Genomic DNA, 18,086 nt, shown 5'->3' on the forward strand with positions numbered 1-18,086 from the left:
CAATCCTGGTGGAGTCATCTGATGATTACTGGCTGGGAATTGCTATCTTGAAAAGGATCCCATTGCATTCCTAGGTTTGTAAACATTAGTAGTCTCACAACACCTGTGATCCTGAAGTGCTGGAAACTGATCTCACCTGATGCCCTGTCCTATGGGCTAATCAAAGTCCTTTGGGAACTCTAAACTTTCTGCTATTTCCGTAGTAGGAAAGGTAACTTTGCCTGTTGGAAATTTCTGAGACTTGAGAGAGACAGCCTCCTCAAGGACTTAGTGTTCTGAGAAGTCATCAGTTGAAAAAGGAAGCTTTGGTCTGGTAAAAGGAAAGGGAATTTATTGTTCCTGGCCAACTGTGAGGGGAGATCTAATTTTGGGTGAGTTTTTGCCGAGAAAAAAGAGCAAAATGCTAGAAGCTTGTCAAACGTGCCAGTGAAGGCTCAGAGTGGAAGGCATAAATGTAGCTCCTTGTCAGTAATTATTTTGGGGTTTTGTTTAAAAAGCAGGAAAGTCTGGCTGTTGGATGAGATTAATTCTGTGAACGGAGAAGGTTCTGTGTTGAGAACCCAACACAGACTTGGAAATTCATGAAGTAGGTCCTGTAATTTATTTATCTGGAGGACCAGATTTTGATCCTCAACCTTTAAGCAAATTAATGTCGGCATCAAAGTGACCTCAGAAAGTCCAGTGCCTTGGATTTCCTTCCCTCGTGCCATTGCTTTGGGTTGGATCAATCAATCAATTGTATTTATTGAGCGCTTACTGTGTGCAGAGCACTGTACTAAGTGCTTGGGAAGTACAAGTTGGCAACATATAGAGATGGTCCCTACCCAACAGTGGGCTCACAGTCTAGAGTTTTGTCTAGGAGATGGTGGGCATTGATTGTGACACCAGAATCATGTCCACACCTGGTGACTGCCTTTTCAGTAATAGAGGTAGAGGGTGTGCCCCAGGGCATAATAATAATAATAATAATGACATTTGTTAAGCGCTTACTATGTGCAAAGCACTGTTCTAAGTGCTGGGGAGGATACAAGGTGATCAGGTTGTCCTATGTGGGGCTCACAAATTTAATCCCCATTTTACAGATGAGGTAACTGAGGCACAGAGAAGTTAAGTGACTTGCCCAAAGTCACACAACAGGCAAGCGGCAGAGCTGTGATTAGAACCCATGACCTCGGACTCCCAAGCCCGTGCTCTTTCCGCTGAGCCATGTGTAAATTTAAGGTGATTTGTCAGAATCGACTAGCATGATGTCATGAGTGTGATAAATGGAAAGTTACCTTGCTCTGGGGCTCATGAAAAGAGAAGAAATAGTAAACATCCCCCAATCCATTTGGGGTTAAGATTTTTTAGTGCGGAGGAAGAAGTGCTGCTTCCAGGAGGGCTTCTACGGAAAAGGTTCATCGATTCTAGATAGCTATATTGAGTTGCCTGCTGTCTGTTCACAAATGGTAAGTCTACTAGAAGAAAGGTCCCGATGGAAGTAACTTTGTGCTGCTCGGTGTTGGGTAATTAAGCCTCAGACTATGCTAGCAATTATAGAAAAAAAAGGAACAGAGGATCTCCTAAAAAAAAAAAATAATAATCGCAAGGCCCTTGCTCAATGTCACTGCAAAGTCTGCAAATGTTAAATTCTGCCCTCCCTACCAGTAGATGTCATCGCCGTCTTTGGGAATTATTTAAGAGCCTTCTGTGGAATTGGTCAGTATCTGGGCAGACCTGTGACTCGCAACCTTTTTAAGATTACGAATAACTTTGTCAACCTTGAGCCACAAAGAGCCACATAAGTAGCAAACTCATATTTATCAGGGCGATACAGAAGGGAGTGAGAGAAGCAGTGTGGCTCCGTAGAAAGAGCAAGAGCTTGGGAGTCAGAGGTCATGGGTTCAAATCCCAGCTCTGCCACTTGACAGCTGTGTGACTTTGGGCAAGTCACTTAACTTCTCTGTGCCTCAGTTCCCTCCTCTGTAAAATGGGGATTACAACTGTGAGCCCCACGTGGAACAACCTGATCACCTTGTATCCCCCCAGCGCTTAGAACAGTGCTTTGCATATAGTAAGCGCTTAATACCAACATTATTATTATTATTAGTTATTAAATGGGAATAGTCTTTATCATTGAAGTGGAATTATGTTCCATCTTTCCAGCTCTGTCTTTGGCAAATGATGATGAAGAATTTTTGAGCACTTTTTTAGTAGTCTTACGTGGTCCTCTTATTTAAGTCTATAATTAACAATGTCATAGTGGATAGAATGATAATTCCGGTAGATACAAGATAATTTGATCAGACACTGCCCCTATTTCACAGGGGGCTCGCTGTTTTAAGTGTGAGGGAAAATAGGTGTTTCATCTCTATTTTATAGGTGGGAAAATTGAGACTCAGAGAAATGAAGTGACTTGCCTAGAGTCACACAGGAGGCAAGTAGAAGAGCTGAAATTAGAGCCTATGTCTTTTGAGAACTAGTCCTGTACTGTAGTCACTAAGCCACACTGCTTCTCAAAAAATCTGTAGGAATCCTTAGTGCCTTTTCCCCACTGAAAAGACCTTCCGAATATATATATATATATATATATATGTATATATATAAATATAATATAATTTATATTTAAAATAAATAAAATATAATATATATATTTTAAATCAATGGTATTTATTGAGCACTTACTCTGTACTAAACACAACACGAGTTGGTGAATATGAGCCCTGCCCACAAGGAGTTTACAATCTATCAATATTTGCTGAGAGTTCCTCAAATATGGGTCCCAGGGATTGGGAGCTGTAGATGTCTAGACGGCTGTCGGGAGGAGACCCTTTGGCTAACCTCTTCCCAACAGTTATCTTTTCCCAATTTAGGGATTGGCTCTCCTGTTGTGCCTCAGCACATATTGAACAAGGGCATCTGAAAGCCTTACAAGTTACTGCAAGGAAAGTCACATCTCCTAGTAATTTTGAACAGCTTTGTCTCAGCCCTCTGAGTAGTATTGGGAAGGTGGAATATCAGTGACACAGATGAATACTGTGCCCCTTATATTTCTCTGACAGAAGCCAGCCACGGAAATAAAACTTGTTGATCCTACTGCTCCTGGAAACAGAGGGCAGGCCAGAGGCAATTCCGTAACAGCACTAACAAGCATCTGAAATGTATTTCTTTAAGTGACGCCTCTGAATAAGCAATTCGGAGTTTGAGACCCAAAGCATCCATCTTCTTTTCTTTTATTGGAGTTTGCGTTCTAACTCATGAGGATTCCCTATTGGGGAAGTTAGCCATCTCAAGTGATTTCTTAAGAAATTTTCTTCGTTGCGGTTGCTTAATCACGAGTGATTGGGATGTTGTTTCAGTCCACAACCAAGTGGCTTTTGGTGGCATGTTACAGAGCCTCTTCTGAAATTCAGGACTGTGCCTAAAGACCAAATGCTGTTTTGCACAGCCCAACATTTTAACTCAGGACCCGGACACACATGGCAGTCTCCCACCTGGAACTTGGAATTATTTGCTCATGAAAATATCTGGGCTTAGCAATAGCAAGTCACTGCCGAAGCCACCTCTGGCAGTCCTGGGGCTGCTGAATGGGCAGAGGGCAAAATGCAGATGGATGAAATGATAATAATAATGGCATTTGTTAAGTGCTTACTCTGTGCTGAGCACTGTTCTAAGCACTGGGGGGATACAAGGTCATCAGATTGTCCCATGTGGGGCTCACAGTCTTAATCCCCATTTTACAGATGAGGGAGCTGAGGCACAGAGAAGTGATTTGTCCAAGGTCACACAGCTGACAAGTGGCGAAGCTGGGATTAGAACCCACGACCTCTGACTCCCAAGCCCCTGCTCTTTCCACTATTCCACGATGTTTCTTAAAGAGGTGCCAAGCATCCTACCGTCTGTGAGGTACATCCGAGAGCTCCGAGAATCTTCATTTAGGAGATGTTCTGATGCTGTAAACAGAGAAACGAGGCAATTTCTAAGCCCAAGTGATGATATTGTGAAAGTTAAAGGATGCAGAGGCAAGACCAGAGGGCTTTTTAGGCCCAAAAGGCCTGCTCTAGCTCAAGTCTTTAGTTTTCAGACTCCTCAAATCATCAGGGTAGAATCATAGAGTGCTAAATATGGAAAGCAAGTTTTTTTTAAGATTCAAGAAGAGATGCTGGTAGAGCTGTGTCCCTCAAATTGGTGCCCTAGAGTGGATTTGAATAGGCAGTGGCATATTTTTACATGTTTGTGTAAAGACTGTGAGCTGTGTCTAGAACATATGGGCCTATTGGGTGACTATCTGATCTGGGGTGGTGTCTCCTCAACTTCCCAACTGCCAGGCATCTATTTTTATCCATTGCCCTCGCTAGCACTCTCCATCTGCTCTCTTTCTTACCCCTGAGGGAGATATTCAGCCTCCGATCCTCTGGAAGTCAGACTGTAGAAGGAGGGGGGGAATGGTGTGAGTGTGTATGTGGGCTGGATAATAATAATAATAATAATGATATTTATTAAGCACTTACTGTGTACAAAGCACTGTTCTAAGCGCTGGGGAGGTTACAAGGTGATCAGGTTGCCCCACCGAGGGCTCACAGTATTAATCCCCATTTGACAGATGAGGTAACTGAGGCACAGAGAAGTGAAGTGACTTGCCCAAAGTCACAGTTGGCGGAGCTGGGATTTGAATCCATGACCTCTGACTCCAAAGCCCGGACTCTTTCCATTGAGCCACATTGCTTCTCTATTTGGATTAGCCATTCATTGCAAGTCAATGAATAAAGGAATAATAATAATAATAATAATGGTATTTTTAAGTGCTTACTATGTGCCAAGCACTGTTCTAAGCCCTGGGGTAGATACAAGGTAATCAGGTTATGCCACTTGGGCTCACAGTCTTAATCCCCATTTTACAGATGAGGGAACTGAGTCACAGAGAAGTTAAGTGACTTGCCCAAGTTCCCACAGCAGAAAGGTGGTGGAGCTGTGACTCAAACCCACGACCTCTGACTCCAGAGCCCGGGCTCTTGCCACTAAGCCACACTGCTTCTTTCGTAGCAAGTTCGTCACTTGATGGAATTGACATGTTTCAGACTTCTTTTCTTCTCTCCTTTCTTTCTCTGGGCCCAACGCTTGGTAACCTAGAATTTTTTGAGACCTATAGAAATCCTGTCTACCTATTGAACACGTAGGGTATTTTTTTTTAATCATTCATTAATCTAACTGCCTAATTCTGAGCCTCAGCAGGAATAGATAACAAAAACACTGTTTTGAACAGCAGCTGGCATACCAGGAAGAAACCTCAATTGAAGGGCACTTTCCCCAGGTTGCTTGTGGCTGTCATTGCTCTGCCACTCGTCCCCAGTGCTTACGGTTTTGGTTTTGGGTTTAGGTTTGTTATAGAAGCTCTGCCATCTGACAGATCACAACTCTGACCTTGAAGGCCCTCATAAAACCCCAGCTTTTCCAGCAAGCCTCCCCAGATGAGCTCCCCAAACCCAAGTCACATCAGCCCATCAGTCACCTCTGGCACTTGTACCCTGTGAGCGCTCAATACAATCCATTGATTTGATTGATTTAGGCCGTCTTTCAGCCTGTATGTAGAGCCCCTTTATTTTGATTAACCCATTTGTAAATATTTTTATGTCTCTTTCCCTAGAGTGAAAGCTCCCTGTGGATGAGAAGTGTGGTTCATGCTTCTTTTGTACTCTTCCAAGCATTTAGTTCAGTACTTAGTACATCTGAGTGCTTAGTAAATATCTTACTACCCCCCCAGCTCACAAACACCGTTCCTCTCACCAAACCTACTTATTGTGCCTTGATAGTGTTTCTTTTGCTGCAGACTTCTTGCCATCCCACTGATTGGAATTTCCTCCCCCTTCATATCCAAAAGGTCACATCTCTCCTCATCTTTGGTCCCCCTTTTTTATGGCATTTATTAACCGTTTACTATGTGCAAAGCACCGTTCTAAGCGTCTGGCATCACATCTCTTCCAGGAGCCCTTCTCCGATTTAATCTCTAATCTCCCCACTTTATATCCCCCAACTACTATTTTTGATCCTCCTAGAAGCAGCGTGGCTCAGTGGAAAGAGCCCGGGCTTTGGAGTCAGAGGTCATGGGTTCAAATCCTAGCTCTGCCACTTGTCAGCTGTGTGACTTTGGGCAAGTCACTTCACTTGTCTGGGCCTCAGTTACCTCATCTGTAAAATGGGGATTAAGACTGTGAGCCCCATCTGGGACAATTTGATCACCTTGTTTCCTCCCCAGCACATGCTTTGCACATAGTGAATGCTTAATAAATGCCATATCATTATTATTATTATTATTTAAGCACTTAAATGACCACAACCCTATTAGCACTTTGGAAGATAAAAATAATTCTACCATTTGTTAAACCCTTATTAAGTGCCAAGCCTGGGTAGGTACAATATCTTTCTAGACTGTGAGCCCACTGTTGGGTAGGGACCGTCTCTATATGTTGCCGACTTGTACTTCCCAAGCACTTAGTACAGTGCTCTGCACACAGTAAGCACTCAATAAATATGATTGATTGATTATGTACTCTGTTCTTCTCCATAGCTAGAATAATTTTAGTGTCTGTCATCCCCACTAGTCTGAAAGCTTCTTGGGGGCAGGGAGTGTGTCTAATTCTTTTGAACTTTTCAAAGTGCTTTGTGCAGTACCCTGAACATTTTAAGTACCCAAACCTATTGATCATGGATTTGGAGCTGATACTGTGTGTGGAAAAAGAACATTCCAGTAAATTTCCAATGTTAGCCTCCTTCATTTGAACACTTTCTTGGATTTCTGCTACTTAAAAACTTGTTTTCAACTCATCAGTGCTCAGGATAGCAGTACATACCAGTGTATGCTGCAAGTATTTCAGAGAAAGGCTCTGATACGTCTGAGATCGGTCAAGAAATTGATGGGGGAGTTAGAGAAATGGATTAGCAGCACCTTGACTTAACACATTTCCTTTGGCTCTCTGGCAGTTGGTGATTGAGAGAGTTTCAGCATGCAAGAAGAAACAAATGGTAGGAAACGACAGAACTAATGGGCTGTGAGGATGTAAGCATGTTTGAAGGCTCCTACCCATTCCACTTCAAGGTAAGGTGGACGGCAGTTTTTGCCATTTTTTTTCCACCTTTTATAGCAACTGCTCAAGGCTCTCACCCCCACAAGATGCCATTGCTGGACTCCTCCCAGTTGGAGGAAACGTATAATCACTATTTAATTGTGCACGTAGGTAATCATGACTGATTTATCAAGAATTAAGATTTCTCTAGTATTGGAAGAGGGGATCTGGACTAGGCAATTTCCCTAGGCCCACACCTTTCTACGAAAATCCCTAGTAGAGAAGCAGGGTGGCTAAGAAGAAAGTGCAGGGCTGGGAGTCGGAAGACCTGAGTTCTAATTCCAGCTCTACCACTTGGGTGCCGTGTGACCGTGGATCAGTCCCTTAACTTCTCTGGGTCTCAGATGTTACCTCATCTGAAAAATGGGGATCCAATACCTGTTCTCCTTCCTGCTTAAACTGTGTGCCTCAAATGAGACCCAATTAGCTTGTTTCTACCCCGGTGCTTAATACAGTGCTTGTCATATAGTAAATGTTTAGCCAATGCCACTAATTATTATTGCTATTATAATAATAATAATGATGGCATTTATTAAGCGCTTACTATGTGCAAAGCACTGTTCTAAGCGCTGGGGAGGTCACAAGGTGATCAGGTTGCCCCACAGGGGGCTCACAGTCTTCATCCCCATTTTACAGATGAGGTACTGAGGACCAGAGAAGTGAAGTGACTTGCCCAAAGTCACACAGGTGACAATTGGCAGAACCAGGGTTTGAACCCATGACCTCTGACTCCAAAGCCCATGCCCTTTCCACTGAGCCACGCTATTATGAACTGCTTCCATATTTATCCTATCCCAGCTTGATTACTGTATCAGCCTCCTTGCTGACCTCCCTTCCTCCTATCTGTCCCCAATCCGGTTCATACTTCACTCTGACGCTTGGATCATTTTTCTGCAAAAACATCAGTCCATGTTTCCTCACTCCTCAAGAACCTCCAGCCGTTGCCCAACCACCTCCACACCAAAAAGAAACTCCTCACCATTGGAGGAGTTAAATAAAATGAGGATTGACTGTGAGCCCCCCATGGGACAGGGACTGTGTCATCATCAATCGTCATCAATCGTATTTATTGAGTGCTTACTGTGTGCAGAGCACTGTACTTGTCCAACCTGATTAACTTGTATCTACTCCAGTGCTTAGAACAGTGCTTGATACATAGTAAGTTCTTAACAAATACCATCATCATCACTCTTCCCAACTTCAAAACCTTCTAATTTATATTAGTCTGTCTCCCTCTCTAGACTGTAAGCCGACCCCTTTCCCACGTCATCCCTCTGATCAGAAACTCCCTCTCCCATGTTTTGTTTTGTTGGCCGTCTCCCCCTTCTAGACTGTGAGCCCATTGTTGGGTAGGGACCGTCTCTATATGTTGCCAACTTGGACTTCCCAAGCGCTTAGTACAGTGCTCTGCACACAGTAAGCGCTCAATAAATACGGTTGAATAAATGAATGCAGCAGATCACCACTCTCCATTTTCAAAGCCCTATTAAAATCATATCTCCTTCCCAGATTAAGCCTTCTTTTCCCCTGCTCCCTCTCCCTTCTGCATTGCCTACGCATCTGGCAGCTGTGTGACTTTGGGCAAGTCACTTAACTTCTCTGGGCCTCAGCTACCTCATCTGTAAAATGGGGATTAAGATGGTGAGCCCCATGTGGGACAACCTGATTACCTTGTATCTGCCTCAGTGCTTAGAACAGTGCTTGGCACATAGTAAACTCTTAACAAATACCATCATTATTATTATTATTTAAGCACCTGATATTCACCCACCTGTAGCCTCACAGAACTTTGTTCATTTCTGTAATTTATTTACATTAGTGTCTATGGCCTTATGCAGAAAGAGATCTTTTTTTGGGGGGGGTGGCATTCTTTGGAGATGTTATAGCATTTAATCTGGCTTTCCAAGTAAGAACAATTATTTTTTCTGATATAAATGCAGAATGCTCTGTCCTTGTTCATTCATTTGCCTCAGATTAAATACCTTGCGGTATTGATCTGGTACTGCTTTGTTTAGTGAGCCGATCTTCTGCAATACAGACAAGCTGGAGTTTGATTGAATTTCAAGTTCAATCCTTGAATTTCTCTGTATGTGACTTCCCCTTCCTGCCTTGTTTTTAACATGGGGGGTTTAGAACTGTGTTGTGGAGGAGGGACCATGGGGAATCTGCCAGAGGGTCTGCAACAGGTAAAGCTCCTGGGGCTGATGGTTTGAAAAGAAGTTCAATTAGATTTAGATCCAAGATCAGTGTGAAGTTTTCACCTCTGCTACTGGCTTGCAGAGGTAAAACACCTTGGCATCACTACCTGAAGATGAACACTTCCCTCAAGCTCACTAGAAGATGATTTGGGAAAGGGAAGAAGAAATGAAGTAAATTAAGATCAAATAAAAATGTGGGCATTTCTTAGAGAATGTTCAATCTTTAGAGTTAGGAACAGAATGATAAAATCCTGCTTCTAAAATTTGGTTTCCACATAAGAGGTTCTCTTGTAGATCTTCACTGAAAGTTTATCTGAAGAAAGATGGTGGTGTTTTATTGAACAGAGGAATCCACCTAAATCATGCATTCCCACCAGACTGAGGAATTGAGTCAGATCTTTGTTAGAGATCCCCTATAGTTGGAAAAACCTTTAATTTTCATTTCTCACTGGAAAATCCTTTTTAAAAAAAAATAATGCTGCTGTCCTGGAAAACAAAGTTATTGGAATAATCACTGGGTTCCAATTCAGCAGTTACCAACAATTCTAGCACGCCATTTGATGCCCGGTAGAGACTGGAAACTGTCCGAGGTTGTCAGCCCTTTCACCAGTAACCTGTGACTTGATTTCTTCTTCTGTAAATGGGAAATGATCCCAATCCTCTTAAAGTCCTGAAAATATAATCATAAAGGTAAACATGGAGAAGCAGCATGGCCTAGTGGATACAACATAGGCCTGGGAATCAGAAGGTCTAGTTCCAGCTCTACTACTTGCCTGCCACGTGACCTTGGGCAAGTCACTTCACTTCTCTGTGCTTTCAGTTATTTCATCTGTAAAATGGAAATTAAGACTGTGGGCCCCATGTGGAACAGGAACTGTGTCCAACCTGATTTGCTTGTATTCTCCCCAGTGTTTTAGTACAGTCCCAGGCGCATAGCAAGTGCTTAATGAATACCACAATTATTATTAGCACTACCATGTTCAAGACAACTGGCTCTAAGCTGTTTTGAAAAAAATAGTGGAGATGTTTCTTACACAGCTCTAAATCTTCTCCAGATATCCTTGGATTTTTTTTCAGGTCTATTGAAAACCCCATTTTCTGGCTCCCACTCAAATCCTTTCAGCCGGATCTGTTGCCTGTAAATTTCTGGTGGATGAACTCCTCTACCTATTTCTCTCACTGTGCTTTTTTCCTTGGCTCTTTCCAGATCAGATTTATTTTGAGGGTTTTTTGTTTTTTTTTCACTGTGGTCAAGCAAATCTTACCTTGGAAATGGAATATTGCTCCTTTCAAAGATCTTTTGGTTTCTTCCTCATTGCTGTATCTATATGTGCCTTTCCTTACATTTCTTTGTCAAAGTTCACTCCTTCAAAAAGTCTGGTAATTCAGTCCTTGAGTCAAAGGCTAGACTTATAGGTGGAAGGGAAGAAGCGATGAATGACAAGCCTAATAGCAGAGGGCATTTATCTCCATTTTCTAGACCTCTGAAATACTGCTCCATGGCCTTTTACATAGGATAGCAGAGCTTTTCAGCTTTGAGGAGGAAAATTTAAAGAGATTAAGTGACAGTGGCATCTACCAACTCTATTATACTCTACCGCATACTTAGTACAGTGCTCTGCGCACAATAAGCGTTCCTTAAATATCATTGATTGGCAAAGTCTGATCTTTACTTGGGAGATGTTACTAGAAAATGTTGAATCATTACTTTAATAAATCTAGGCGGGGATCAGGCTCTGGGAAAGGGTTGTTTTCAATATTACTTCTTCAAGGGACCTTCACTTTCTTAGAAAGGGGTGGGGTACTTAGACATTTTCCATTTTTCTTCCCCTAGCATCTCTTCATCCCTTTCCGTCCTCTTCTCCCTCTAGTATTTCTCTCATAGGTTAGGCTCTTCTCACTGGATTTGGCATTTATGTTTCAGAGTACAAGTTCTTCCTATACATTTTAAGAACCCTTCTTAGCCACTTGCTACCAGAATGGTTTCATTTTATCGAGGTGTCATTTTTAGGTTATATTTTGTACCTCCCTCTCCCTGGGGTACCCTCCCTCCTCATATCTGTCAGACAGTTATCCTCCTCTCCTTCAAAGCCTTGTTGGAGAAGCAGTGTGGCTCAATGGAAAGAGTGTGGGCTTTGGAGTCAGAGGTCATGGGTTCAAATCCAGGCCCTGCCAATTGTCAGCTGTGTGACTTTGGGCAAGTCACTTAACTTCTCTGTGCCTCAGTTACCTCATCTGTAAAATGGGGATTAAGACTGTGAGCCCCCTGTGGGACAGCCTCATCACCTTGTAACCTTCCCAGCGCTTAGAGCCGTGCTTTGCGCATAGTTAGTGCTTAATAAATGCCATTATAATTATTATTATTATTAAAGGCACATCTCCTCCAAGAGGCCTTCCCGGACTAAAGGTCTCCATTCCTCTTTTCCCACTCCCTTCTGCATCGTCCAGACTTAATCCCTTTATTAATCCCCCTGCCCAGCCCCAAAACACTTATGTACATATCTGTAATTTATATTGTCTGTCTCTCCCTCTAGATTGTGAGCTCATTATGGACTGGGAATGTGTCTGCTTATTGTTGTACTCTCACAAAGCACTTAGTATAGTGCTTTGCACACTAAGTGCTCAATAAATGTGATTGACCATAGTTTGGACAGGCCTCAGCTGGTTCAGAAACAGTAAATCTGCTTTGACAGGCCAACTTTATGCTTGAGATTTAATCCATTGCACAATCTCCCCCCACCCCGTATTTGGAGTCTAGGCCCCAGGGTCCCTCCACCTATGCAATCTCTTCAAATTTCATGGTCTTTTCTCACATGGAAAATGGAGACACTAGACCCTGGCCCCAGTCTACTCCATAAGGATGCTCTGAGGAGGGGAAAGAGCAGCATAAAACAGTTTGAATTCAAAAGAAGAACCTTTATGAACATTAGGCCTTGTTCTTTGATCTCGTTGATGATCATTCTTTCTCTCGTGGACAATAAGCAAAACACCTCTCTTCTCTCTTTCCTGCTGCAACACACTGTTTCCCCTCTCTCCCTCCCTTTCCCCTCACTTTTTCTCTCCCTTCCCTTCTCCTCTTTCCCTCCTCCCCAACCATCATGACCTTTGCTTTTAATCAGTAACAGGTCCCTGAATTATTTATGGACCTCTGTGCTTCTCTTTTACATATTCATGTAACTTTGTAGCTCTTGAATTACGTTTTTTAAACTCCCTTTCTGTGTATAATTTTTGTTTTTTCCTTGTACTTCCAGCCCTGTTCCATATTCTAATATAACTTTTCCTCCAAGGAGGACTACATCGGTTTCGCCATGGGGCCCAGGCCTCCCTTTTGTTATAAATGACTGTAAAATGGGCTAGATCATCATTTCCTGCCTAGGAGTTGGACGTTTTGCTTCACAACCATTCCACCTGCTAACTAGTAATGAAATCATCCCAGTAGTCCTCTCTTGAGTAGATAAATCAGTTGTATTTATTAAGCACCTACTTATGTTTAGGACAGTTTCCTAAGTGCTTGCGTGAGTACAACAGAGTAAGTAGGCATGATCCCTGGCCTCAAGAAGTTTACAGTTAGGCTCAAAATTAATTTGCACACAGGAGGAAGAAGGGAAATGTGCTATGTGCATGAGTTATGACATATGTAATGGTGTGATGCATATATAATGGGGTAAGGAAGGTATGTATGTAATTGTTATGGAAGGTGACAAGCATATTGGTGCTCAGATTTGCCCAGAAATGTTCAGATGGCAGGAGGGGGAATATGACCTGGGGAGAAAAAAATCCTTGAAATTTTTGGGGTGTGCAATGGAAGAGAAAATTAGGAAATCCTTAACTCTTTTTTTACCTGGAAGAAGGATCATCCAGTCTCAGTAAACTACTTTGGGATTGGAGTTTCAGTGTAAAATCTCTGTAGTTTTAGTCAGGGAAAGAAATATGATTAGACTAAACACATTTTTACCCTTAGTCATCAAATCATAAATTAAGATTTTGGCCTTTTCCCCATTCGTTATAGAATGTTTCTTCTAGGTCATTAAGTAACCCCCAGCCTCCTCCCAAACTTCCCTTAATCATATCCCTGTAATTGCGTAGTTCAAGAGGTCACTGGAGAAGAACCAGGGAGTTGCTAGAATGGGAATTCAAAGAAACAGCCACATTTAACAAAGGTTTGAGTAACTTTATCCAATGACTATTTGTCGTTTGCAATACAAATTTGTGGACTTTTTCCTAACCGCCATTTATTTTGTTTCAACTGGAGGGAGAAGTGTACTTTAACCTTAGAGACCTGTAGGAATCACCAGTACTGCTACGTACTGATGATGATGATGGCATTTATTAAGTGCTTACTATGTGCAAAACACTGTTCTAAGAGCTGGGGAGGTCACAGGGTGATCAGGCTGTCCCACGGGGGGCTCACAGTCTTAATCCCCATTTTACAAATGAGGTAACTGAGGCCCAGAGAAGGTAAGTGACTTGCCCAAAGTCACGCAGCTGACAATTGGCAGAGCTGGGATTTGAACCCATGACCTCTGACTCCAAAGCCTGGGCTCTTTCCACTGAGCCACACTGCTTCTCAAAATAAATGCAGTACATTAGATTGTAGTGGATATAGAGCTCGGGCCTGGGAGTCTGGTCATGGGTTCTAATCCTGCCTCCTCCACTTGTCTGCTGTGTGACCTTGGGCAAGTCACTTCATTTCTCTGGGGTCTGTTACCTCATCTGTAAAATGGGGATTGACTGTAAACCCCCCGTGGGACAACCTGATTACCTTGTATCCCCCCAGTGCTTAGAACAGTGCTTGGCACATTGTAAGCACTTAACAAATACCATCATCGTTATTAATATTACTACCTGCAAGGGAAAATCATGGGCCTAGGAGTTAGAGGTCTTGGGTTCTAATTCCGGCTCTGTCACTTGCTGTATGACCTTGGGCAAAACGCTTAACTTCTCTGTGCCTCAGTTTCCTCAGCTGGGAAAGGGGATTCAATACTTACTGTGAGCTCCATGTGGAACGGAGTCTCTGTCCAACCTGATTAACTTGTGCCTTGCTTAGAGCAGAGCTTGACACATAGTAAGTGCTTAATAAATGCCATTTTTTAAAAAAGACAAAAAGCAAGGGGAAGCACTCATTCCCAAAAACAAACGGTTGAATCTATTCATCGACAGTTCATTAGCATTCCTGAATGACCACAATTCATATGTGGGGAGCCCAACCATTGATTTTGATGTGGTATAATTCCTTTATGATAGTGTTGGAGAAAGACTGAATTTAAGTCAGAGTTGCCAATCATCCATAAATTTGCGGAGAGTCCATAAAAATGAGCTCCTGTTGGTTGTATCCAGAGGGCCTGTAAAAATATTTCAGTGTTGATAAGCTTTGGTGGCTGTCACACCAGGGAAGTGGCAGGAAAAATTCTGGGGTCAACACTGCTGCCATAGCCAGTAATACTTGGCTTCTACATCCTAATTGGGTAGGGACCGTCTCTATATGTTGCCAACTTGTACTTCCCAAGCGCTTAGTACAGTACTCTGCACACAGTAAGCGCTCAGTAAATACGATTGATTAATTAAGCATCAGGTGCTTGGATGTGGATTTTGTTGGGAGTCCATCCTGCTGCTGCTCCCGTGGGAACACTGCTTTGTAACCTCCCTGCTTCCTCCCTCCCCGCCATATGCTCCACACAACCCCAGGATCATGCCTGCTCTCTGTCACTTAAAAACAACTTTGAACATCAGCCCTTTTTTTTTTTTATTCATACTGTTCGTAAAAATCGGCCTCAGTGGTTGGCAACCCAGTCTGAGGACCTCCTTTTTAAATCCTGAGCACATGAAGTGGCTGCTTAGTTATTTTTTTAGTTCCAAATTGCTTAATCTTACACAGATTGCTTCTTCTTTCAGGACCTAGACTAATTTTTCTGGTACACAAGAAGCATAGCTCTCCAAAGCTTTTCAAGAAATAAGCAGCCAAGCGTCTTCTCAAAAATTTTAGTTCATTCTGCAATGAATTTGTTTGCCTTCGATGTTTTACCCAGGGTATTTCGGTTTCTTAAATGAGGCCTTTAAATGAAGCTTCAGATCTCTAGCACAGGGTGCTTGATAGGTTTACAGCCTGCAGGCAACAGATCAATCAATCAATCGTGTTTATTGAGTGCTTACTGTGTGCAGAGCACTGTACTAAGCGCTTGGGAAGTACAAGCTGGCAACATATAGAGACGGTCCCTGCCCAACAGTGGGCTCACAGATGTCAGTTGAGGTCCTGAAAAGCAGCGTGGCTCAGTGGAAAGAGTCCGGGCTTGGGAGTCAGAGGTCTTGAGTTCTAATCCTGGCTCCACCACTTTTCAGCTGTGGGACTTTGTGCAAGTTACATAACTTCTCTGTGCCTGTTACCTCATCTGTAAAATGGGTATTAAGATTGTGAGCCCCACATGGGACAACCTGATCACCTTGTATCCCCCCAGTGCTTAGATCAGTGCTTGGCACATAGTAAGCATCCTCATTATTATTATGTTAACCATACTCTGAATTTCTGGCATGTAAATGAGCTCTAGGGCTTCTGAAAGGGACCCTGGAAGTTATCTAGACTGCTTTGGGCTCAAGATAGGATGGCTTGTAGAATATGCTGGTTGTTGAATGCATGTTTTGTACTTCCTTCCTCTTCCCTCCTTCCTCTCCCCCTCCTCCCCCTCTCCATCCCCCCCGCCTTATCTCCTTCCCTACCCCACAGCCACTGTATATATGTATATATGTTTGTACGTATTTATTACTCTATTTATTTATTTAACTTGTACATATTCATTCATTCAATTGTATTTATTGAGCGCTTACGGTGTGCAGAGCACTGTACTAAGCGCTTGAGAAGTACAAGTTGTCAACACACAGAGACGGTCCCTACCCAACAGTGGGCTCACAGTCTAGAAGAGGGAGACAGGGAACAAAACCAAACATATTAACAAAATAAAGTAAGTAAAATAAATATGTACAAATAAAATAGAGTAATAAATGCGTACAAACATACATATATACAGGTGCTGTGGGGAGGGGAAGGAGGTAAGGCGGGGGGATGGGGATGGGGAGGAGGGGGAGAGGAAGGAGGAGGCTCAGTCTGGGAAGGCCTCCTGGAGGAGGTGAGCTCTCAGTAGAGCTTTGAAGGGAGGATGTCAAGTCATCAGAATAAACATCTATTCTATTTATTTTATTTTGTTAATATGTTTTTTTTTGTTCTCTGTCTTCCCCTTCTAGACTGTGAGCCCACTGTTGGGTAGGGACCATCTCTATATGTTGCCAACTTGTACTTCCCAAGCGCTTAGTACAGTGCTCTACACACAGTAAGTGCTCAATAAATACAATTGATTGATTGATTGCAGTGTTTAGGTTGTTTGGCTGTAGCTTTCCATTCGGGTAATTGAAGGACGCGTTCTACCTTGGATCCTGCAGCCCATAGAATTCTGACATCACCCTGATTTGAAGGAGAAAATTTCAGGCTTTTCTCACCCATCTTCTTCCCCTCACTTCAGTATCAGACTGACTGGCTTCAGAAAAACACCCGAAGTTCACCCATAGTAGAGCAGCGTGGCTTATTGGAAAGAGCACGGGCTTGGGAGTCTGAGGACATGGGTTCTAATCCCACCTCCGCCACTTGTCTGCTGTGTGTCCTTGGGCAAGTCACATAACTTCTCTGTGCCTGTTACCTCATCTGTAAAATGGGGATTAAAAATGTGAGCCCCATGTGGGACAACCTGATTACCCTGTATCTACCCCAGTGCTTAGAACAGTGCTTGGCACATAGTAGGCGCTTAATAAATACCACCATTAGTGGAGAAGCAGCATGGCTTAGTGGAAAGAGCCCGGGCTTAGGAGTCAGAGACTGTGGGTTCTAATCCCGCTTCGGCCACTTGTCAGCTTTGTGACTTTGGGCAGTCACTTAACTTCTCTGGGTCTCAGTTCCTTCATCTTTAAAATGCGGATGAAGTCTGTGAGCCCTGCGTGGGACACCCTGATTCCCTTGTATCTACCCCAGCACTTAGAACAGTGCTTTGCACATAGTAAGTACCTAACAGATATTATTATTATGTGTACATGTGTCTGGGGATGGAGGAAGGAAGTAAGTAGGATGAGAAGATAGGGAGAACAGTGTAGGCATCACTTGTCAATTAAGCATAAACTGAAACCAATCTGGAGCATGTACAAAGAAGCATATGCTACAGCCTGTCTTGTTCAGTCACCACAAGCCCATATAGCTATTTCTATTTAAATAAAACAACACCTGCAAATCCAGCCACCACCCCCACCATTCTTTGTAGATTGAAGATGAAGTCGGAAGGCAATTACACACTCAGATACATCGATATCTATTTATCTCCATGTAGATATAGGTACAAAGAACGGTAGTGTTAATCTGTTGTAGGCCTGATCTCCATATTCCCATAAGAAACAAATAAAAATAACCTTCATATTGAAGACTAGGATTCCAGGAACTTCTTTCATGTCTATCAGTCTTTAGTCTGGACTTAAACTACTAAGCGAAGTGGTGAATTGGAGGTTGTCCAAGTAATTTATACCATATAGACATTCAGGTTTCAATGTGGACTTTTTTTTTTGGCTTGAAACATCTGGTTAGGTTGTCTAGAGGAATCAAATTAATCAGTTGTCAAGCTTACATATATAGTCGTGGCCTAAAAATCACAAAGGAAGGTCTGTCTTCCTTATTCCAAACCTAGAGATCCTTCCAAATCCTCTGGTGTATTGCTGTATGTTCTTAGGGTTAATCAATTAGTGGTATTCCCTGAGCACCTAC

At 42.8% G+C, this 18,086-nt stretch overlaps 1 protein-coding gene across 1 annotated transcript in view; it reads left to right on the forward strand.

Moving 5' to 3' along the window:
- Positions 1-6,977: 6,977 nt before the first annotated feature.
- TMEM108 (transmembrane protein 108) overlaps positions 6,978-18,086 on the forward strand; it is a 236,145-nt gene continuing 225,036 nt past the window's right edge. Inside the window, exon 1 of the mRNA XM_038740873.1 lies at positions 6,978-7,072. The gene's annotated coding sequence lies outside the window, so the exon portion shown is untranslated. The remainder of the gene's footprint in view (positions 7,073-18,086) is intronic.

The sequence above is a fragment of the Tachyglossus aculeatus genome, chromosome 2 (assembly GCF_015852505.1).
Source record: "Tachyglossus aculeatus isolate mTacAcu1 chromosome 2, mTacAcu1.pri, whole genome shotgun sequence".
Classification (NCBI taxonomy): domain Eukaryota; kingdom Metazoa; phylum Chordata; class Mammalia; order Monotremata; family Tachyglossidae; genus Tachyglossus; species Tachyglossus aculeatus.